General features: G+C 46.6%; 1 protein-coding gene across 3 annotated transcripts in view; it reads left to right on the top strand.

Moving 5' to 3' along the window:
* PLXNA4 (plexin A4) overlaps window positions 1-24,463 on the top strand; it is a 472,240-nt gene that overhangs the window by 73,110 nt on the left and 374,667 nt on the right. The window lies entirely within an intron of this gene.

The raw sequence follows: 24,463 nt of genomic DNA on the forward strand, positions 1-24,463 counted from the left end.
TGATCTGCCCTGAACCACCTCTCAGTCCATGTATCCATCCCCTCCTTCCAGACCAATGTATGTGTTTGTTCCATCGGCTTTACATGAGAACCACCGATTGTGTTATTTATAACAGCCTGCCCATCGCCTGCCTGCAGCCGGGCAGCTGGAGCCAGTGTTGGGTTACCATCACCTGCTCCCTTCCCGCTTCCCCTTTGCTGCATCGGAGGGTGCGGTGAGGCTGGATTACAGACTGGGGTGGGGTGGTGGACCTGAACCGATGCTGCCCCTGGCCGTGGGACACTGTCCTCGTCCTCACCTTCCCCTCAGGGCAGAGCCTGCAGGGAATGAAATGCAGCAAGACCCTGAAGTATATCCTGTGGGATGCTCTCTGTAAGGACTAAAGGCAACGCTCTCCAAGGCAATTTCGTACCTCTACCCCTTTTGTGTCTGCCTTGCGCAAAAAACATTTATTGTTAATAATACCGGAGATATGCATCACGTCTGGGCAGGAGTCTGCCCACCTTCTTTGAGGTGGGCACTGTGTTGCCATCTTGAACATCCAGCAGATCTTTTTGGGGTGCTGCATATAAGTGCTAAGCATGCCTAAATGACAGGAGGAGAGGATCTCAGTTAAATGGAGAAGGGTCCTCATGGTGAAGGTAGCAGGCTGCTCTGAGCTGGCAATTTTATCTCACTTATTTTCCCTGGGGGGGGGCAGGCAGAGCAAGCAGTCCTACCTGCTTCTTTTCCATCCCTTATCAGCAGCATCTGGCATTATCACATTTGTTATATCTCCTTCTCACAGTGCTGACATGAGAGGACATCACCCAGGGCTGTCGACAGGATAAAAAGTAGGAAATTAGCAAAGCCCCAACGTACAAGTCTCTGCGACTCTTTCTTTTCCAGCCTGAACACCAGCTCTGATGTGTCCTGGAGCAGTAAGAAGAGTGAAGGTGACCACACTCCTCCCAGTACCGAAAGGGGGCCTACAGGAAAGATGGGGAGAGACCCTTTATCAGGGAGTGGAGCAATAGGACAAGGGGTAACAGTTTTAAACTGAAAGAGGGGAGATTTAGATGAGATATCAAGAAGAAATTCTTTGCTGTCAGGGTGGTGAGCCCCTGGCCCAGGTTGCCCAGAGAAGCTGTGGCTGCCCCATCCCTGGAGCTGTTCAAGGCCAGGCTGGACGGGGCTTGGAGCAACCTGGGCTGGTGGGAGATGTCCCTGCCCAGGGCAGGGGGGTTGGAACTAGATGGCCCTTAAGGTCCCTTCCCCCCCAAACCATTCTATGATTCTATGAATATCTGCCTATCTGGAGGATGCAAACTCCAACCACGTGTGTTAGCACTGCTGGTAATAACCAGAGGCCGGTGGCCGGATCAGTACGGAGAAACTATATGAACTTTTTTTTGCAAGGAAGGCTGCTGAGAGCACATTTATTTCTTTGTAGCATGTGAGGAGGGATGTGCGGGGGTAAGGGAGGTAGAAGGGCTGCAGCTTGATTACACGATCCCTTTCTGTGCTTATTGAGTATCAGTTGGAAACAGCTCCCCGCAGTGGCTCTGCTTCAAACCCTTCTGCTTGAAGTTGACTCTGCATCCCGGTGGGAGGCCCTGACTTCCCAGAAGAGGCAGCTACAAACTGGCCTGAGTTCATAACCTTCCCTCCCTGCCCCTTGCAGCTCCTGGAGCTGTATCGCTCTCTGGAAGATCACTGTTACCGCTGTGAACTCCTTCCTCCCTCCACCACGCTGGTGAGATGCCCTTTGTAACACTCCGAGCTTTTGTTTTTTGCATGAGCTGAGTTGGGGTGAAGTTGGCGAGACTGCCAGAACATCATGAATAAGTTAGGAAGAAAGCTGTACTCAGCGCGCAGAGCACACACGGGCAGAGAAAGCAGGCTTGGTGCTCAAACAGCCATTCCTGTGCCTCTCCAGTGGCATTTTATGCTTTTTTTGCATGCCATTTTGGTTGAGAATTGGACCTTTCATGTGGGTGCTGGGGTCTTCACCAGTCCTGTGTTTCTACAGTCATAACGGGCTTCACACAAGCGGCCTGCAAATCTCTCCGGCATGGTCATTTTGGTGGGCCATCCTGACAGTCCAATGTCTTTTCTTGCCTTAACCCAGAGAGTTTGTGATGCAGTTTTGCGTCTCCTCAACATTTCTCCCATCACGGTATCCCATTGCCCAAAGCTCCTCCTTGGACATCAAGACAGACATCTTTGAAGGCCAGAGTGGACAGTCTGACCAGCTCGTCTCACTGCCTGAACCACCCGACATGCATGGCCCTGTGACTATTTCTGTTTCTTAAGAGTAGAGATTTTCCCGGGAGATGCAAAATCTGCAAGGTTGAGATGAAATTTCCCTCTATGCTCTTCCTAAAATCATCTTTGCAGAAGAATCTCCCCCTTTCTGAGAACATCTCTGCTCTCCTTCTGCTCATGTGCTTGTGCTTTTTGATTTCTGAAGACCAAGTCTTCTTGACTTCAGGGCCGTTTCTGTGCTGAGGGACAGCCACGCTTTTCTCTGCTCTCAGACGCTGGTGTGTCGCTGGGATCTTTTTCATCTTTTTTGCAGTTTATCACTTCTCATGACTCCCTCTATCCCATTCTTCCTGTATGGCTTTCAGAGTCCCTTGTCACCATGATTTCATTCATGCTCTCCCCAGAGGGTCATTGCCAGTCACCTCTCTGCAGTTATTTCTGCACAGCTGGGGCTTTGTAATGAAAAACAAAACTCTCTATCATCTGCTTCATTTCCAGAGCTGCTGGATTAGCTCCCGATTTCTTCCTTGGCTTCATTTCAAACTAAAGCAGGTCAGGGAAGAAGCTACATCCGTGTCCTCTCCAAAATGTGCTCTCTGCTCCACATCAGAATGACTTTTCTGACCCTGCGCCGCTACATCAGGGACAGAGAGCAGAGCTCTGCCACGCTGCAAAGAGGTGTAGGACTGGAAGGGATGCCTTGGGTCAAATCCAAGCCCCTGCCATTGCTGGCATCACATTGTGTGATTCCGTTGGCAAACTTTGCAAGCTCCATCCTCACCTTCATTTGCTGCTTCTGCTTGCCCAGCCCAAGGGTTTCTCACTGTCGGTGGGTTGGGCAGGCTGGTCGTCCCACAGGACTATAGCTGGTGGATGGGAGAGACTGGAATTGAGCTGGGTGCTAAACTGAGGTCAGGGTTATCCCAACAACACCCCAGCTGAGATGAGGACCACCCTGAGGTGGACCCAGAAACTTGCCTCCTCCAGTAACGTGCGTCCTCGCTGGAGCATGGAGGTGACATCTTAGGAGTTGGGCCAAGGGGACTTTTCTACTCTGTGTGGGAAGAGCCAGTCATCCCAAGCAAGCGAGCAGACCACATTTCATCTGTCTGCACAAAGCTGGTGAGACCTGGATCACCAAAAGCTGCTTTTTGCAAGGTGTCTGGGGGCTGCAGCTGCCTGTTCAAGAGCAATACGACCTCAGAGGGGGCTGCAAATGACAGCCCCAAAGCCCAGATATTTTCTGCGATGGGAAGTGACTCCAGCCTTGGAGTGACGTGCGGTGACCAGCGCTCACAAAGGAGCACGCCGTTAACGGCACTGGAAAAATTGCCTCTCCTCCAGCCGTTCCATAAAAAAGCAGCAAAAACTGGGCATTCAGCATGTCTCGCCTATTAGTGCCTCCGCCGGAAATATTTGATAGAGACATATGCTCACCTCAGACACACGCACAAACCAGACAAATCTGATGAAGGGATTTGTTAGCGGAGACGCTACGATACGTGCCCCCGCTGCTGCCTCCTCTGATTTCGTTCTGAAGGCGAGGGTTAGCTTCTTGGTGTTTTATTTTTTGTTTTTGTTTTGTTTTGGTTTTTGAGTGCTTTTCTGATGGCTGCTTTACATTTTGCTCTGCCTCACGGAGGAGCTGATTCAGCAGTTTAGCACCCAGCCGCTGCTCAGAGGAATTCGCGCTGGTTTTGTTTATTATTTTGAGCACAGCCAGTTCTGCTTTGCGCTTAATTGACAAGCAGGAAATGTTTCTTGGACTTTTTAGATAGCTGAGTCCGTTGCTGGGACCCTGCTGTCGAGGAGGGGAAGCTCATAGGAAACTTGCGTTTGAGTGATTAGAAAACAGAATATGATTTCAGTGCAAATATCTCCCTTGATACTCGAGGTGTCAAATACTCTGAGTAATGATCATGTTTTAAATATAGTTTATAACTTTCTTCCCATGCATATACCGCCCACTGTATCTGCATTGTGGAATATGCACAGTGTGTCTGTGTATAAATGAAGTAGCTGCATAATTACACCTACAGAGGAAGAGATCTGTCTGTATTTATTTTAAATATTATACATATCTGTGTATTTGAAGAAAGGGTATCACACAGATGGCATCTCTTTTAGGTCACATTTCAATAATAATTAGAGTTTAATTATGCTGTGGCAATTTTATTTTATTTCATCTTATTTTATTTTAGCTACCTCTAATAACTGCTAATTTTCCAACCAGAAGGGTCATGGCGCAGATGTGAATAAACACGTCGTAAACTGGATGTAGTAAATAAACCCACTCTCCAGTAGCAGTGGTACTGAGCACAGTAAGGGTCCAAGGAGTGGGAAAGTAGTCTTGTCACTAATGTTTTGATTATATCAATTAATGGCAGTTGTATAATGAGAGATCAGACCGCAGCGGCTGTATCCAAGTGTTTTTGATGTGGGGTTAAATTCCTAGTAAGTGCATTATAACTATGGGACTCTTTTTATAAGGCTTGACCCACCGTTATTCACCGATACCACCGTGACCAGCCCTGCCGGTGTCTTTAGCTGTGATTTGTAAGGCTGTATCATCTGTTCCCATCCTCATTACTATTGTGTTTGGGTGTTATATGTCTGCTGAGATTTTCCCGAGCTTATTGCCCGGACCTGGGATGCACTGGAGGAAAAATCAATCTGCACTTACCCAACTCCTTGTGCCATAAAACTCCAGCTCTGATTGATTGCTTTTGGAGACAGGAGACAGGCCTCGGACCAAAATCTTGCCCTAAAATTTCAACTGAGACAATTGCTTCGGTTTTATTTATTTAGACTCTTGTTTGGAGAATATTTGATATGCCACAGGGAGCTGGAGCTGAGCGGCTGCTCGGTGTAAGGAAATTCAGGAAAAGTCTTTGACAAATACTGCCAGGGATAGAGCTTTTGCGTGAGGAGGAGGATGAGCCTGTGGAGGAGCTGATGGCTGTGCCAAGGATTAACTGGAAAGGGAAGGTAATCCCAAGCCAACAGGTGGGATAGCCTGAATTAGCGGGATGGAGAGCCCGTCTCAAAGTGAGGGATTAAGGTATTGAGGTGCCAATACCTTCACCACAGAGCGGTTTATTTTGGATGTGTGTCTGGGCTGCGTGTAGGAGTTGTGTTTGTTTTAACCAAACAGGTAAAATCCTTGTCCCATTGAAACTGGGGTTGGAGTGAACAGCCCACGCTGGGAGAGAGGTGGTTTGCTGGTTGTGATGGAGGAGTAAAGCCTCTTTTCTTGGGAGAGTGTTTGTGGGAGGAGGGGTAGGGATCTTTCTTCTCACCTGCTTCCATCGTGCTTTCTGCACCACTGCTCACATCTCAGTTATCTCCACTACGGTGTTGGGGTTTTTTTCCCTTCAAACTCCTCCCCACCAACTGTGCCGGCTCCTGAGGAAATAAAGCATGGCCTGACACGTTTCTGTCTGCGGCTCTCCTCCTGCACGGCTGGGCTTCTTGCACCTACCTGCTGGGAAGAGCAGACGTGAGAACAGCTTTTCTTGCTGCTTGGCTTTCCCTGCTCCTGCAACAGGATCCCACTCCGAGCCCTCCGAGGCGACGTGTTGGTGTGAGACAGGGAAGATCCTTTGCCTTCAGACAGGGTGATGGGACGTGAGGAGCCTTGACTTAGTGTTTCAGGGGCTGCTGGTTGAACTGGCTGCTTGGACCCTGTTTTCAGCTGCTGGTCCGGCGTGGGTAGGTGTTTCTGCAGGTCAGATATAGGACCAAGATGGAGAAGCTCTGAGCTTATCCTGCCTCACACCTCTGTGACCAAAATCTCGGCCACGCTTGGTCTTTCATTATCTCATCACCTGGTTGGGGTGATGGGGTGGATTGGGGTGCTTGGATGTCCCTTTGGACAACAGCAGCATCTTTCTGCCTTGCATACAGCTGGTTTTATTTCAACCTTATACAAGAAATACCTTAACACACAGTCTTAAGAGACTTTTTGCATCCAAAGAACCTCCTGGACCTGTCCTGGATGGTGTTGGGGGCTGTGAGCAGGTGAGAGGCAGCACAGCAGGAGCTCCTGAGGATCCCATCAGGGAAGCCCTTGGGTCCTGGCCCTTCCCTACCTCCCTCCACATATCATTGTTTGAAAACATTTGTGAGCAGTGAGCGAGCTGCTGTGGCTGGCAGCGCTGTGCAAACGCCCTGTGCTTGCGCTGCTGTTTTACATTGATAATTCATCCCAAGATCAGCATTGAGAATTAATTCAATTAAAGGGGCCTCATCATTCATTTATGAGAAAGGGAGGCTTATAAAGAGCTGTACGCAGGGAACATCTCTGTGTACGCCATGCTAGGGATGGAGTTCATTTCTAGCTGTAGGGTACCGTGCTTGTGGTGTCTTCTGGCCCATGGTGGGAACCTGGGCATCTCCTGGGATGGGGAGGGCATCAGACTGGGGTGCTTGTTTAGTGGCAAAGTCACAAAGGAGCCTGACCAAACACTGTGCTGTGCTTTTAGCATGAGATGTGATGTTTCTGGTTCAAAGCTAAATCACATCAAGGCAGTGCAGTGCAGGGGTCCTTCACAGGTATGCACAGGCATATCCATGTCTGGAATCACCAGTTCAGCTCTTCTTTTGCATATGCACTTGAGTGATAGCCCCAAATTTTCTTTGTCTTTACAGCTAGCTATGTGACTGAAGAAATGCTTTTTCTTGGTTTTACAGGACCGTATTCTGTCTCTTATGGACTTTAGCTTTCTGTCCCTGTCCCTGCTTGCTTCCTGCCCTTCAGTCCCCCAGTTCTCATAGGGAAGCTCCTTGGTGGGGACAAGGGGACTTCCCTTGAATTAGACAGGATAGCTGTGCTGGCTGCAGCTTTGGGTAGGGGTCACACTCATTCTGGGTGAAAATATCCCTAATTACTCTTTTTGTTTAGCTGGAATGGGCATGCTTAGGAGACACAGCAAGTGAAGGAAGGGATCTGATCATACTCTCCAGCCGAAACAGAGAAACACAGTGATCATCAGAGGAAGAGGTCTTCTCTCTCTTCTTTGTGTTCTATGTGCACACTGAGTCTGTAGCAGTGCTATCTGTTCCCATCATAGAATCATTCAGGTTGGAAAAGACCCTTGGGATCATTGAGTCCAACCATCGACCCCACTCTACAGAGCTCTCCCCTACACCATATCCCCCAACACCACATCTAAACGACTCTTCAACACATTCAGGGATGGTGACTCCACCACCTCCCTGGGCAGTCTATTCCAGTGTCTGACCACTCTTTCTGGGAAGAATTTTTTCCTAATGTCCAGTCTAAACCTCCCCTGTTGCAGCTTGAACCCATTCCCTCTTGTTCTATCACTAATTACCTGTGAGAAGAGACCAGCACCAACCTCTCTACAGTGTCCTTCCAAGTAGTTGCAGAGAGTGATGAGGTCTCCCCTCAGCCTCCTCTTCCTCAAACTAAACAGTCCCAGCTCCTTCAATCGCTCCTCATAAGATTTATTCTCCAGGCCCTTCACCAGCTTTGTTGCCCCCCTCTGCACTCGCTCCAGCACCTCGAGATCTCTCTCGTATTGAGGTGCCCAGAACTGGACACAATACTCAAGGTGTGGCCTCACCAGTGCTGAGTACAGGGGGACAGTCACCTCCCTCCTTCTGCTGGTCACACTATTTCTAATACAAGCCAGGATGGCATTGGCCCTCTTGGCCACCTGGGCACACTGCTGGCTCATGTTCAGCCCCTTGTTAATTAGAACCCCCAGGTCCTTTTCTGCCAGGCAGCTCTCCAGCCACACTGCCCCAAGCCTGTAGTGATGCATGGGGTTGTTGTGGCCCAAGTGCAGGACCTAGCACTTGGCCTTCTTGAAGCTCATTCCATTAGCATTGGCCCATCGATCCAATCTATCCAAGTCCCTCTGTAGAGCCTCCCTATCCTCATGCAGATCAACACTCCTGCTTAAAGTTCAGGAAGAACTTTTTCATAGAATAGAATCATAGAATGTGTTGGGGTGGAAGGGACCTTTAAAAGTGGTCTAGTCCAACCCCCCTGCAGTAAGCAGGGACAATTCCACATTAGGGTTTGGTGTCATACCATCCGACCAGCTGGAACATGGATCTTTAGCTTTCCAGACATATAGCGAGGAGTCTGGCTCACAGGCTTTCTCTCGGGTTGAGTTAGGTGGGAAGGGAAATGCTCTGTTTTTGTACTGGGGTGAGGTTGAATTTTCTGGGCCTTGGGAAACTGGCCTGGACATACAAGTGTGAGCCTTCACCCCTGGTACCCTCAAGAGCCAGGTAAATGCACTTGCTAAGTCAAAGTCCACCAAATGTCAACAGACGGATCATATTACCTCATGGGAAAAGCTACCTATGAAAATGATTTCTGGTTGATTTTTCCTCAGATGCCCTTCCCCTTCTTTTCTGGACGTTTGAGGTTCTCCATTAACCTTCCTAGCTTCTTACCATCTCCAGGATAAAGGGCGTGAAGCACCTTGCTGAGCCCAGCTCATGGTGGCAACTGCTGGTATTCCGTGTTCCCTAGAACTGACGTGACAGCGAGCTATTCCTGGGCTCTGTTCTTTTCCTTCCTTTTATCTGAGTAGAATCACATTTTGACAGGCCAGTGATGCAGAAAATAACTTGCTGCTCTCCAACTGTTGCATCCCTTGACCCCAATTAGAATGTGGTGCATGCAGAAGTGTCAGCTTCTTGCTTTCTCTCCGCTCTCCATCCCCTGGACCAAAATTCCCATTATAAAGATGACATCTGAGTGCTTCATGGGGTGGAAATCATTGCTGACCAAATAGAGAATCAGAGCAGATCCTGCTCATCTGGTGTTTTTCTGGCCTTCATTTCAGAAGAAGGTGCAGGAAAGCTGTCAGAAAGGCGTTATGAGATATTCCAACCTGTAGGAATATTTCCCCTTGAGCTGTCTACATAAGGTTAGATCCGTCTATATAGGGTTGGCTTATGCCAACCATGAAAGTGTATGTCCCTTGTAGACTTCCAACTTGGTATTAGAGTATTTCTTTTCAACAGTTAATGTCCTCACAGCTGAAGCTGTGGAGGATGAGTAAGGGAGCCCACAGCCTGGGTATGAGGCAATCCATGGAATGTTTCTATGGGATTCAGGACCATCCAAGACTGCACGTGTTCCTCCATTACCCCATGTTCCTGCCCTTCGTGTAGAGGACCCATTGGCAGCTCCCCTCCCTGGGAATGGCTGTATGGCAACGTCCTTCTCTTATCTTACAAGCATGGCATAACAACTCATGAACTCTCTCAGGAGAAGAGGGCAGAAAACAGGGCGAGATTTGTGCCTGAGATGTATCTGACTTTTCCTCCCACTGCTTTGAACGTCGAGTTGTTGGTACTGGACATCAGGCATGTTTCAAATCACGGCTGCCTTGTGCTTTCTGATGCACAACATCTCGTCAGGTTATCTGTGTGTGTTATTCAACGGGAGGAGAGGAGGGCAGAGCTCCAGACTGTGACTCATTCAGTCTTTTCCCATTGCTGCTGTAATTCGAGTGGAAATCTCAGAAGATGGTAAAACCTTCAGGCATGTTAAAGATGCCAGGCTTTAAGTGCGTATGAATGAATCCAGAGCTCATTTTGAACTTGAAAAAAACAGGGTAGGCATGCTGTGATCTCATTGCCTCTGCCTGTTGCAGAGTATCAGTCTCCATGAAAAAAGTGGCTGCACAGTGGTGGCGGTATCCATGTGCATTTCTAAATCTCTAATCTTGAGGGGCCTATCGCATAGAGAGCAATGAGAAAAGCATCAGGCCTTCTCCTGAAGGTAACCTTGCATCCAGCAATTAATTACCTGGAGGAAGAGGGTTTGAAGACTTTGGCAGGGTGCTTCTGTCTTCATTTGTTGCCCTGGGACTCTGTCACCTGAATTATTTTATTGTGGTTAAACTCAAGACCAGCACAGGGGAACAGAGCTGAGCACGGAGAGCGCAACAGTTTGGAAATGTACCTGCCCTGGGTGTGGGGTTTCCCTCCCCCCCGGGCACCTGGGGAGCTCGTGTAATCGACTCAGGATGACCCTGGCCTTGATATTCCCTCCCTATCAGACCATTAGGATTCACTCTCTGTACACTAATGCTGGATTCCTCTATGCTCCTAACATCTGCCTAATAAGACCAGAGGGGATGTCAGAGGGAGCACAGAGGAATGAGGAGGTGGAATATCCTCTTGCCATCAGATGATGGAGCTCAATGCAAGGGTCATTGCATTCAGCACTTCATTGACTTTCCTTGATCCTGCCAAAGTTGAGTTTCTAACAAGGCTGGTCACCTTGACCTTCTCTGCAGTGTAGGGCACAGAGATGGTCCTTCATCCAGGCCTGGGTGTTGGCTGTCCTACACAGGCACTTGCTTGGAGTTTCAGAAACCCTCCAGTGCCTCAGGAGAGGAGATCCCACTACAAACTCAGTGAAGGAAGTCCAAGCTGTGATCAGAAAGCTGTTACGTCAGTATTTTGTTTTTAAATAACTGGAGGTACAACTCGTGCAAAGAAACTCCCATTTTTTATGTACTGTAACAGCAACAAATCTTTCATCCACTAAACACCAGCAACCACCACTGCTGTCATCTGCAGCTTCCAAAACAACCAAATGAAGCACAACCCTCTTTCTTTTGTTGTTTCTGGGTGAGAAGTGTATGATGCCAAGGTGCTGAACAGTCTCAGATATGAGTGGGTCTTTAATATGGATGAAGTGGATAATATGTGAGTGACGGGTGCTGGCATGACACTGATTGAGCTGTGGTGGCTTCACGCAGAAGAGACTTTTGTCTCTGCAGTTGCAATGAGTGGCAGCTAAAGATCTGCTTAATAATTTGTGCCGTGAGAGAGGAAAAAATATTATGGTAGGGCAGAACGGAACCCTCTGAACAGCTCCGTCTCTTCCTTCGTTTTCTTCTACACTCTGTATTGGGATGCTAAAAATTATTCCTCTTGAGGGACCGTGCATGGCCAGCTGAAGAGCGATGCTGGTATGAAGAAAGTTCAGAAACTCCCCCTTTTTCTTACCCTCTTCCCCAGAGATTGTAACCTGAAACGGAGAGAGGAAAGCTGTTCTTGCAAATACTGCTGTCAACAAAACCCTGCCTTCGCTCTCTGGATGGAGGGCTTGGAAGAGGGTGAAAAATTGTAGCAATGTTTATTTTACAGAAGATAAGCTTTAAGCTGAATATATATATATTTTTTTTGGCTCACGGCAATCAGGGAATTTTTTTCCTTAAATAAGAGAATAACTGCCCAATCTCTAGCTTCACTTTAACCTGAAAAATGTTGGTTGCTTGACAATTGTTTGAAAAAGGATTTCTGGATGAAAACCTAATGAGTGGCTCAAAAGTTGATTAAGAAGGAGGGGAGATGCTAAGTCAAAGTTTTCTAGCTGGAAATAGAGATTTATTATCCAGCTATCTTTGCAAATGACAAAATAACTAATTAGATACAATTTATCTTCAGAACTTGAAGCTGCCACTGGAATAAGTTAGAAGATTTTATGGACAATTCGTAGTCTCAAATTCTGATCTAAATGTAGTATGGCATGTATTGAGAGTTAGTCAAACACATTGAGACGCTGGGAAAGGCGTAATAAGATTCTGAAATTCTGTCCTCCTGTAGACTTTTTTTTCTAATGAAGGATTTGAAAAGGGCATTTTAGAATGCTGCTTTATATGGTAACGGTCTTTTCCCATAAAACATCGGCTATAATAATTATTTTTATGCAGATCCTGAGGCACAGAGAGATTAAATGACTTTCTCAAGGTCAGACAGTGAGTCAGAGGCAGAACCAGTGAATGAATGCGAGTCTTGATTCAGGGCTACGGCGTACACAAGTAGCCCTTGCTTCTTTAATCTCCAAGGCTAGAGGCATTCAATCTTTCTGTGTCTGATGTCCCAGCATCTCTGAACCCAGGTGTTTGTGCAGGATGGGAGCTGGTAATGTACTCCCAACCATCTCTAGTTGATTCTTGGAACCAGCATGACCTGCATGAGGCTACTGATGAGTACATTGTCCTTGATGGGTCGACCCCCAGGGGACAGTTGTGGTGATGAACGGCTTCTAATTGGCTGTGTTGTCACTTGTGATCCTAGATGAATGTTGTGGGAAGGGGTCAGGCAGAGGCTTTCCTGGATGGCTTTCTACTGAGAAAGACTGGTGCTTCATTTTAAATACCCACTGGATGATACTCTCTGCTTCCCTGGGGTCACCTGGAGATTAGAAGTCCTGCAGCCTTAAGTGCTGCAACGTATCTCCCTGTAAGAACTTGTGTAGTGGTGAACCTTGCATTGCTGCTGCTTCTGGCCAGTGCTGGGTAGGGATTTGCATTCTAGCCATTCTGCAAATCTTTCTGATCAGCCTACTTAAGCCGCACCAGGTCCCAGGGGACGTATAAACTGTAGCAGTTGTACGCTCGTTTGGTGAAGTCGGGTAAGTCAGCTGCATTCCTCTTTGGACATTGTTTGTGCCTCCTGATATCTCCCAATGAATTATTAGCTATGGAAAAGACTTATTGCTAAGATACTGTCATTCGTTTAGTCTCCTGGTCATTGCAGGTTTGCTTTCAAATATGTTTTATTCTGGTTTAAGTGGCTTGAATGCTGGTCCTCCTGACATTTCCCCTGGGCCTCTCTCCTGCAGTCTGATAGATCTTGCTGTCAGGAAGTTATTCCTCATACTCAGGCTACTTCTTATCAGTCTGTCACTTTTTCAACTCATTGGGCTAATAGTTTTCCCATTACAAGAGCTGTCTCTCTGTGTCTTTTCACCCCAGTCTCCCCAAGGGAACCTCTTTCTTCTTGCACAAAAAGAGGGTCAGACTAGATGACTTTACAGGTCTTTTTCTCCCCTCCTGCTCTAACTTCTTGGAGTCTGAGAGGTTCTGGATCTGACCTACGATGAACTCTGGCAGAGTGTGTTAAAGAATAGAGTTGATAAAATAAGCAATGAAGACATCGGTGTTCATAAATCCCACAGGTTTAGACATTCTCGTAAATTTGAGAATCGTAACCAAGAAGGGGTGAAACAGGGTCTTTTCTGTCCTGGATGTACATGACTTTTGGTGGCATAGGGAAAGACTGAGTTATTCTGGTGCTGACAAATAGTTTCTCAGATTTGTAGCAGGGTTTTCTAAGGATGAGAAGAGACAGGAAAGAGAAGGCAGGAAAAACAAAATAAGAAACATCACTTCTGATGCTCATCTGGGGAACCAAGAAAAGCCTGAAGGCTCTTTCTCCATGAAGATTAAGTTCAAGGCTGGGACACTGCTGAAATCTTCCAGACACCCTATTCATTTAAGGCTCATAAAGGCAACTATTCCATCTATGCTCCAGATGTACACAGATGTTGTGTGGAGTTGTACCCTACCATGCACCAGCAGTTGGCATCATCAACACTGTCCTGCATTCCCAGTCTCCTCTCTGGAGGACACCTCACCAGCAAAGCAGCTGGGCTGGAGACAGCAGTAGTGCTTGCTGCTGATTAAGCAATAATGAAATTAATAGCCTCTTAACATTCCTACATTAACGACAACGTCCGCGTGTCAGTAAGTATTTACAATATAAATTACACAAATGTCATTTTGGTACACTGAGCACTTCATATTTGCAATTCTCTGCCGCAGCGATAAAAATCAATCAGCCAGCCGGAAGAGGAGCGCACCCAGGAGATAGCATTGTTAATGGCACGGGGCCAAGCTCTCGAAGATCTGTGTGGGAGGCAGACGAGCAGAGAGGGGGTCGCATTCCTGCACTGAGATGCCCTCAGGTCTTTGCATGAGACCACTTTGAGCCCAGCTGAATGAAGGCTCAGTTACCCAGTCGGACATTTGGAAGGGTTTGAAAACAAGTCAATCATCTCCTCTTCAAGACCTCATAGTACGCACCAAATCAGTGTGCTTTACAGGGCTTTGCACAATTCAGTTTTAAAGGTCTGAAATTATTTAACTTGTCTTGAAGAGATTGCTTCCTGCAGCAAAAGGTCTTTCCTTGTGCTTCCTGCCTAATATCCTGAATCCTGGGCATCCAAAGGCCCTTTTCCCCACCAGATGCCTTGATTCTGCACTGGCTGTGAGTGCAGATGGCCTTGATGCTCTGGTGCTTTGTCTTAAAGTCTTGGATTAGTAGCTGGATTTGATCTTGGCATCCCTACTTGGTCATTTGCAAGGAGAGTTGATCCCTGACATTATGGTTCAGGTTCATCAGAGCGTGAAGGCACTTAACTACTGAAGGTGCCAAAACCTCATTCTTTTAAGGCAGATTACGCTGAAATGTCCTGAGAACCTTACAGGAGGACCTTCCCACTGAAGGCAGTGCAAAAATTCCTGTTGTTTTCCGTGGGAGCTGTACAGTTCTCGAATGGGCTTTTTGTCCCATTTTCTTCTCCAATGAGAAGATAGTTAGACTTTCAAAAGTGCCACATTTACATGGATTATTTTCTTGGCCGTTGATCTCTGCAATCAGAGAGATCCCGCTATGCGACAGTGTGGGCAAATTATTTACTGCTGCTGTCCCTCTGTTTTCCTCTGCAAGATCCTAAACCTCACTGTGAAAGCTAGATATGTAAAGATCCATGAATATTTGTCAAGGTGTGTGAGACCCATTAACATGGGTCTCTGCGCGAGGAAAGAATGTGACAGCATTTGAAAGTATTTTGGTGTGGTTTCAGATACAGCAGCAGCCGTGGCAAATTCACATTTGCCTATTAAAAAGACAAAAAAAGCCCAAAAAACAAACAAAGCACACAGGGAAAAAGAAAGAATCCCAGCACTTGAAGGATTAAATAGTGCATTGACTGCCTACAACATAACAGGCCCTTTGAAGGTTTGGAGGTGATAAAAATGCACGTGGCCCATCTGACACACAGCAAACACTGAAGTCAATAGAATTACATCAGGGATAGATTTGAATTTGGCCCCTTGCTCCCCACTTTCCTCTGTCAAATTATGACTTCAAGGCAAAGCATTATAAATCATATATAGAATAGGGAAATGTGGGGACTGTGTAAACTAATCCAGGTGCCTGAGCTCCTGCGAGCTCTCGAGTCCTAGCAGAAGAACTGATGAGCAGGAGTGGTTTCGGCGAGAAATCTTAAAGGGTTCAAATCAACCAGAAGTGTCAGTCAAGTAGCCCGACAATGCTGCGAAATCAATGCTGAATTCTCAAAGAAGAGCGTGCAGGGAAAATGATACCATTTGTTTGCAATTCTAATACAACGAATCAACAGATCGCTTGCAAAATGCTCCTAATGAAAATGCGCATAATAGATGTGCAGAACCAAGAGGGAGACAGACAAGGTATCTGTGCTAGTGAGGAGAGGGGATATCTGAATCTAGGTTTTGCTGCTAAAATTTGAAAGTGTTCTGGTCTAGCCGGGATGGATCTGTCATCCAGAAAGTCCTGGGATAGCCTGAAAGATGTACATTTCTGCCAGGGGAGAAGAGGTTTTGATAAAGAAGCAGTTCTTATTATGGAGGGGTCAACTGTTTTGTAAAAATAGCAAGCGTGGAAGCATGGCATAAAGCCTGAATAGATTGAAGATGATTTAAAAACTGAGACAGGTCTCCTAATAAATAACCCGAGCATTATTCCTTTATTTTCTTTTCCTGGTGAGAAATCCAGCTTCTAGCACTGCTTGTTTTTTTTGTTGGTTTTTAGTGGGTTCTTTTTGCGGATGGGAGGAGTCATTTTCATGGAAAGTGGATGGAGATCGATTGTTCATTGTCTTTTCCAATGTAAGGACTAGGGATATTCTCAAGAAACTGGCAGATGCCAGGTTCAAAACAAATGGAAACTTGTTCTGGGGGAAAAAAGCCATCTCTCTGGTTGCAAAAACTGACTGACTGGTAGAACTTCCTGCTGCAGGACACATTCTGGGTTCAAAAAAGCAGCCAGACAAATCTGTAGCAAAGTAGTCAATGGAGGTCCATTAACTGTGAAGTTTCTACATTTGGCTTGGGACATTCTTCAGCCTAAAACTCTTGGAAAGAGTATTTTGGGCACATATTGCTGTATATTTACCCTTTTCCTCTGCTCTTCCCATGGCATCTGTTGTTGACCATTGCCAGAGGCAGCTTTTGCTAGTTGGATCTTTGACTTCACCCAGTAAGGCTGTTCTTACTGTCTAAAAATCCGGGGTTGTCTTCCCCCTCCTCAGTAGAGGCTGTATACGTAAACAGCTTGCAACTTCTACTCAAATGCTATGGGACTCTCCAGGCTGTATGACTGTAAGGTGTCATTTTCAGGTTCAGGATCTATCTGAGTATGCTTTCAAGCGCAAGGAGAAAGGGGATGCTGCATTCCTACACAATTAATCACCCTTTTTCTATGAAGTTAAGGTCTGAGCCAAAGCTGATGGAAGTTGCTGGGTTTGTTGATCATTGGATAGGGCTGAATCTCAGTTTTTCAGTCCCAAAAGATGGGTGTGGGCAGCTTGCCTCAGGCTGTTGGCTGGAAGGGAGACAGATTGTCACCTCTGGATGAAGAAAGTAGAATGGCAGGTTTTAATAATTTTCAAGCTATTCATTTCTCAGTAATACCAAGGAGAAGCAAAACCTAGATCCTCCTTCAAGTCAGAACAAAACAATTAAGGTGTCAGAGGAGAATACGTAAAGTAGGATGACCTGTTGGGGATCTGAAAAAAACTTAGGAGCCAGGTGACTGCAAGGATTACCCGGGATTTGTGCTCATTCTGGGAAAAGTGCTGTGGATGAGGAACAAGGTGGTTCTGAGCACTAAGGTTGTTGGTGACCTGGCTTCTGCCTCTTCTGGAGTCTCGTCTATCTAGGCCATGATGGAAGTTGCTCAAAAATTGCAGCAATGTGATTATACATCCTCGAGGAAGGATACAAGTAAGGCATTCCCTGTGAACGGAAATGTGCTCACATCTACAGTGATAGTCAGGCTGGAAGTGACAGTGTAATAGGACAGAAGTCCTGCCGTACAGCCTATTTATCCCACAACTGGTGTGTAAAAAGTACCAGAATACAGGTCTGAGGCACCAGTATGATGTACTATCGCATCTACTCATTTTGACTCCAGGTCCAGAAGGATGTCTGTTGCTTTCTTCCTGAAAGGACCATTGGGTAGCAGCATAACAAGCACCTTGTAGAATTGGCCCAGAATATCTGCAGTCTTCTCTTTCCTCTGACATACAAATATGGGTATTCTGTCATTAAATATAGGTTGGGATGATGGGAAAACTTTGTGGATAACTTCTTATTCAGTGTCAGAGAAGGTGGCTCTTTGCCCGGTCCATGCGAGAGCCAGCTGCATTTTCTCTCAAAGGAAGTTTCATGGATTCCTGATTCTGTCCCAAGACTTACATGCCTGGCTCAGAAAAAGAGAAAGAAGAGCAGTGCCAGTTGCAGTGAGCAATTTCCCAGGGAATGACCAACATGGAAGTCAGAATTCAATGTTTAGGGTGTGTGGGCATTGGGAATCTCCACAATTGAATTTACACTCTGCTCCCTTGGCACTGGAAAGCTCCATCCAAAGAGGGCAGGAAACTGGGTTCCCTGACCCTTCTTCTCTCCCTGGGAAGCTGTCTAGAAGAGCAGGACTAATTTGTGTCAGGGTAGGTTTCTGCTAATTATATTGCTTTTTGTTTTTTTCCACACACAGCTGTAATTTTTTTCTCTTTCCGCTTTATTCATCTTCCCCCCACCCCCGCCATCTCCTTTTCCCAGTGCTTTCAGCTTCTTCCATTTTCTTTTTTCCCTGTGGCTTCCCTAAATGCACAAAACAAAATGTGTATTTCTAGCCTAGATGTATTGGATATTAGGTGCAAGAGGACAACAGAGGTAGACTCCATGACAGAGAAAATGTATGGGAAAAACAGGAAAAAAAAGAGACAACTCAGGAAGACGAGATTCCTTGGGTATCAAGGGAATCCCGATCTCCCCTTTAGCTAGACACTTCAGCTACACATGCTGTCCTGGAGATTTCCTCTGCTTCCACTCACTGGAACCAAAAAGCCTGCAGAACAAGCTCTGATTTCAGGCTAAAGTAAGCTGAACTTATGGTAAATCACAGCTTGTCTAGTCTACAATGCAAGTTGTGCTATTCCAGGTGCTTGGTGATCCTCATCGTCTGGCTGGAGACAGACCCAATAGCAGCTGGCGCTGCCTTTCATCTCTACACAGTTGCTGTAAGTGCTGCCCACCAGGGCCAGTTGTAAGACCATTCTAACTCACTGTGCTATCCAAACAGTGAGCAGAAGCCTGAGGAAGAGCAAGAATATAGGCCAGCTTCATTTTTCTAGCTTCCAGTAGCGTGTGTTGTAAGGAAAAGTTTTGAGGGAATTTTAAACTTTGCTGTTCAGGTTGGAGATTGGTCCTAGATCATTAATTTCAACAGTGAATTTTTTATGTCGTCCACAGTGAAGGTTTTGTTCTCTCTTCTAAAGTGCTTCCTGTGGTTCAGGGTGGATACCACGTCATGGGATTAGTCCAGGGTGTTATCATTATTTTGGTGCAAATGGGGACGAACCACGTCCTTGTTCAAAGGGCAATGTTAGCTCTGCTTTTGGCAAAGCATCTTCTAAGACCCATTGCCTTAATTCTGGTCCTCACTCAATGCAATCTTTGGGTTTTGCCTCTTTTTTTCATGAGAGGGTGCTGTGGTTTCTTAATCCTTAGGTGCGTGGAGGTGCTGCTATCTCCTGGGAAGATGGAAGTGGGAATGACCCTCTTCCTTCTTTTCTCCATGCTTCCCTGCATCATCTCTGGGACCAAAAAGGTGACCTGCTAGCCCAGCTAGGAGGAGGAAAGCAGGGCGAAGGGAGCGACTTGAGTAGGGCTGACGGGAGGGAAAATGGGAGGGCATGAATTTGCTGATGGCGATGAATTGTTTCCATCACTCATGTTTTGGAGAGCACCAGCAAAATAGATGATGGATACATTGCTGACTCTTTTCAAGATAAAAAAGCCCTTGACTATTTCATGGGTTTAGATGAAGGGTAAATGCTACACTAAGCTATTTGACAGCAGGACATGGGTGCTGTTATAACCTCTTGTCTTCCTTCTATTTAAAATTTCCATTTTTATTTAAAGCTATTTTCTTTCCTTCTAGCAGATGAAAAACCTAGAGTTATCTCCAAGGTGATCACTGACTGTCTCTTTCCAAGGTCTATAACACAGGTAATTGGGGAAAAGTCAAGTAACAGGGAGAATGTGAAGGAAGCTCAGAGCAGGCAACCAATGGCCTCGGATCTAAGTGGGAGGAGAGTTACGAGGCCCCCAATAACCGTGAGATGGGGGCAACAACCTGCCTTTGGAGAGTTACTTGCAGGAGCAAAATAAACAAGGCTCCCCCTGAAGTCAAATCTCTCTTTTGCTCTTTCAGAAAAAGCACAAACGTACCGGCTGTAGGAGAAAGGGACAGTGCAGGTTGTAGTTAATACTCAAGATGCGAGGAGGACACGGAGAGAAGGAAGAGATACCTTCTTTCCTATCGGCACTCGGTGAAAATTCATTACCGGTGTCTCTGCTTGAGTCTCGACTTGGAGGGGTAAAGGCTGGCCTATCACAAACCCGCTGTGAGCCGTCAGCTCCCTCCTGTCTAGGTTACATGGCAGGTGAATAATCTCTTTCAAACAGTTGCTTTTGTTCATGGAGATTGAAGCTTCCTTTTGAAACATCAAATCCGACGACGGAATTATGGGTGGTGTGCACGGGAGAAATCATCCTCTCTGTCGCCGCTGAATTGCTCAGAAGGGAAAAAAACCACAACAAACCAGCTCCCAGGAGCAGTTCAACTTTTGTGGAGGTTTGATAAAACCATCCCCGCTTCTTGTTGGCTTTCATTTTCTTTTAACGCTATTTAACTGCATCTGAAAGGATTTCCACGGGCTGTTGCTAGCTAGAGTTCTGCTGGGGGTGGCTTTGTGCCCTGCGTGCTGTTTCCCCCTCTCCTCTAGCATGCCACACGGCTCTTGCCTTCAAGCTGTCAGGTTTTTTTTATTTTTTTTTTTATTTTTTTTTAAGAAGAGGTTTTTTCTTTTACAGAGATAAACATGATGACTTTTTCATGAGCGTGGAAAAGCCAATAACTCAGAAGTACTTCCAAGGCCCGGCTCTTATTTGATTGTCCTTTGCACAAACAAGGGACAGTTAATAACTGTCCGTGTGGGAGATATTTGATTGATGCCATGCGGTAGCATTGCAGTTGTGGTGAATTTGGTTTTGTTTTTTTTTTTTTGTTCGGTTGGGTTTTTTTAAAGTAGAAGTATATGAGGGAAAATTACTTATTTCACTCTCCCAGAACTGTTATCATATTAAACGTCTTCCACAGGTGTAACTGTTTTCTGATTCAGTTGACGATCTCTCCTCTTTAAATGAAATTATTATCCTCCGCCATAGTATAAATTACATGTCAGACTCTTTCTAGGCAGTTTCAGGCTGGTTAGTTCAGAGACAGCGCTGCAAAAAGAAGCCAATTGGGTTTTATTGGGGGACAACTTTCTTTCTTTCCAGAGTCGGCTGTTGTGTATCGTAATGTAATTTCCTATGCGGAGTTAAGCTTACGTGGTTTGACAGGCCCAGAGAAATGTAATATCCCACCAGGATCCAAGGCAGCTTTTCTGTAGCGCTGCTCTTATTTACTTATTTATTCTATTTTGAAATGAAGGTGGCTCTTACTTAATAAAAAAACATACAGGGATCCCAGTGCTGTGCGGTAGCGGAGGATTTATTCCTGTTGGGTTTAGAAAGGAGCACCAATCAATAGCACCATACCAGTCGTTCATGTGCTGCAAGGTGCATTTTCAGAAATCCTTCCCCCTTTCACTCTTTTCAGTTCTTTTTCCTTTGCGTGGGGTTGGAAATAACCCTGGGTAGAGGGTTTACTCTGGATCTGACTGCCTTGCACATGAAGACGAAAGCTGCTTGCTCCTGGGAGCGAAGGAGGTGACGTGAGATCTCAGACCTTCACGTGGATAACACGGAGCTAATGGGATCAGGAGCTGGTCTTGGCCATCATGAGATGGGAAGGGCAGAGGATGGCGAGAGAGGGTGGGAGGTAGCAGAGCTGCGCTTGTTGATCCTTTGCCTGTAGACATTCAAGGCTGAGAGAGCAGAAAGCAGCTCACGTTGTCATGAATAAATCATACCGTAACAGCACTTGGGAACAAAACAGCTTCTGCATGGACTGGTCTGTAAGCGGTGGGTCTGAAAAAGGTAAATTGAATTAAGAGATTCAGAGAACACCCTCTTGAGCTTTTGCACTAGTTCTGGGTGGGTTGCAAGGTCTCCACTTCTGTGCAGGGCTTTGGAGAAAGGCCAAGAGCTGCCTCTAGGGTGGATTCATGGATTCAGAGGGAGAACATTCCTCTGTCCATTTTCACCCGGTAATTTCCTTGAAGGGGAAAGTAGGACAAATCCTAAAACTAATCTGCCATGTCCTCAGGTATCCAGGTTTCTTTCTGCCCAGTCTGGGTCCAGCTAAGAGTGTGTCTGGTTGGTAGCCTGGTTTTGTGTCTTATTTTTACGTTTCCCAATGCTGACAACACAGGTGTCCAGGAAGACTTGAAAAGTCCATCAATTGTGCAATGGTGCTGAGAAGCGGATATGGGCAGATATCAGGGTTCAGATTTCAGTCCCCGAAATCACACAGGGTTCAGGCACAAGCCTGAACCAAGTCTGCAAATCAAATACTTTGGGGTGATGAGGAGCTTCCAGCTTGCCAGGAACTGCATCTTTTAAGTAATAATTAATGCCTGTGTTTCCACTTCTGTGGAAACTTCCTTGGTGGAGAGCAACCTTATGAAATTCAATAAGGGCAAGTATAGGGTGCTGCACCTGGGTACGAATAACCCCATGCACCAGGACAGGTTGGGGGTGACCTGCTGGAGAGCAGCTCTGTGGAAAGAGACCTGGGAGTCCTGGGGGACAACAGGATGACCATGAGCCAGCCATGTGGCCTCGTGGCCAAGGCGGCCAATGGCATCCTGGGGGGCATCAAGAAGAGTGTGGCCAGCAGGTCGAGGGAGGTCATCCTCCCCCTCTACTCTGCCTTGGTGAGGCCGCACCTGGAGTCCTGTGTCTGGTTCTGGGCTCCCTGGTTCAAGAAGGACAGGGAACTGCTGGAGAGGGGACAGCAAAGGGCTACCAAGATGATTAGGGGACTGGAACACCTCTCTTATGAAGAAAGGCTGAGGGATTTGGGTCTCTTCAGTCTGCAAAAAAGACGGCTGAGGGGGGACCTTATCAACACTTATAAATCCTTAAAGGGTGGGTGTCAGGAGGATGGGGCAAGGCTCTTTTCAGTGGTGCCCAGGGACAAAACAAGAGGTAATGGGCACAAACTTGGGCATAGGACGTTCCATCTCAACATGAGGAGGAACTTCTTTGCTGTGAGGGTGGTAGAGCCCTGGCACAGGCTGCCCAGAGAGGTGGTGGAGTCTCCGTCTCTGGAGACATTCCAAACCCGCCTGGACGCGTTGCTGTGCCACCTGCTGTGGGTGACCCTGCTCTGGCAGGGGGTTGGACTGGATGATCTCCAGAGGTCCCTTCCAACCACTACCATTCTGTGATTCTGTGATTCATCCTTTCAGTTGTTGTTTCTCTCCCTCTAAACAACAATGTCTTACTGGGGTTGGAAGGATACCTGAACTCAAAGACAACCAAATAGCTGGAGATAGCATACTACCCAGCCCTGCTATGCAACTGAATGAATTTGGGAATTCATCTATGTGGATGTAGGCCACATAATATTTCCTCTACTCTAACTGAGCGTCTGAATCTCCATTTCTCAGCAGCTGACAAAATTTGAGCAGGAGCTGTAGTCTCCACCTTGGAGGCCAGCAGACTTCCAGTAAGGTCCAGGGTGCAGGCAGCTGAGGGATGTTGCATTTCCCAGAGCTATCTGTGGGATCTAGGTGACAACACATTGGCAAGCTGTTATGACTTCAGGGTTTTATTTGTTCCCTTGCCACCAAATTGCTCCGAAACGTTGGCCGAATCACTTGGCTTGGTGTGTAGGTTCATCTTTTTAGAAAATAAGGCAGTTTGCTCTGGTAACACGCATGTTAAAGAGGAAAGGTTGAGCTCTCCAGGATGTACTAGCAATTCTATACCGAAGGCATGGCTTTCTAACACTGACTAACTAAATTTTGTGCTTTTTTGCTTGTTTTGGGTTGTTTTGTTTTTTATTTCCCATGAGTGTGCTAGTCTAACCTTGCAGATGCAATTTAACCTACTGACCAAAACCCTTGTACCCATGCATGTACCCTGTGCAATGGTAGAATGATTATGCATGAAAGTTAATCCCCAGCATGTTGGGTCAGGGTGTTGGAGTTATTCTCTTCTCCTGCTTACCTTGTGCATGATACTGTAGAAAAAACCCACAGTGCTTATAATTTTTGTACATTTTTTTCCCCCCATTCCCAGAAATGCCTACTTAGATGGACGTTTTCTCAGTCAGGGACCACTTCCAACAGTGTACACTGCCTGGCACAATGGGATCCTGCTCTTGGTTATGACCTCTAAATGTTGCCATAATAATAATAATAGTATGTGGCTTTTGGCACATCACCTATTAATCACAGCAGCTGTCAGGCAAAGCATTAAATGGGAATAGCTCCCTGCAAGAAAAAACAAATACAGCAACACCCTGTGGCTTGTGGAGCATGAATCTACACTCTGGAGGGTGCCAGAGAAGGAAGGAAGGGCTAAGCTGTGACATTTCCCTCAAATTTGTTAACCTTGGCTGGTGTTCAGATGCACAGTGTTCAGCCGAGGCGGCGTTGAGGATGGGGGTCTCCGGAGAGAGTGAGCTTTGTTAAATATTTACAGTGAGCAGAAGCTGATGTGAAGGTGCACGGAGGCATCGGGGACAGAGTTTGCCAGTGGAGAAGAGGCATTCATGAGGAGCGGCCGGGATGGTTTATACGCTGCTACTGTATTTTAATGCCTGGAGGGGATTTTTCTTCCCCAAATCCGCCTGGGCGCTTTTTGAAGACATTCAGACCTTGAGCATCCAGGATGCCCTGAGGCAGGGAGCTTCATGACAGCCTGTTGTGCAAAGAAATAGCCCCCACCATTTTAAGCCCACCGCCCATCAGCTCCGCTGGGTGATCCCTGTTGGAAAGAGCCGTGAGCTCGGTGTGGCACCTCATTGCAGGCCCACGAAATTTAGGCTGCGGTGGTCCGATGTGACAGTCCACTTGTTTATGCGGTATGTCCTAGATACTTCCTAGAAGCAGGATGGGTAAATGTGTTCAAAATTTGCT

Source organism: Larus michahellis, chromosome 1 (assembly GCF_964199755.1).
Source record: "Larus michahellis chromosome 1, bLarMic1.1, whole genome shotgun sequence".
NCBI classification, from domain to species: domain Eukaryota; kingdom Metazoa; phylum Chordata; class Aves; order Charadriiformes; family Laridae; genus Larus; species Larus michahellis.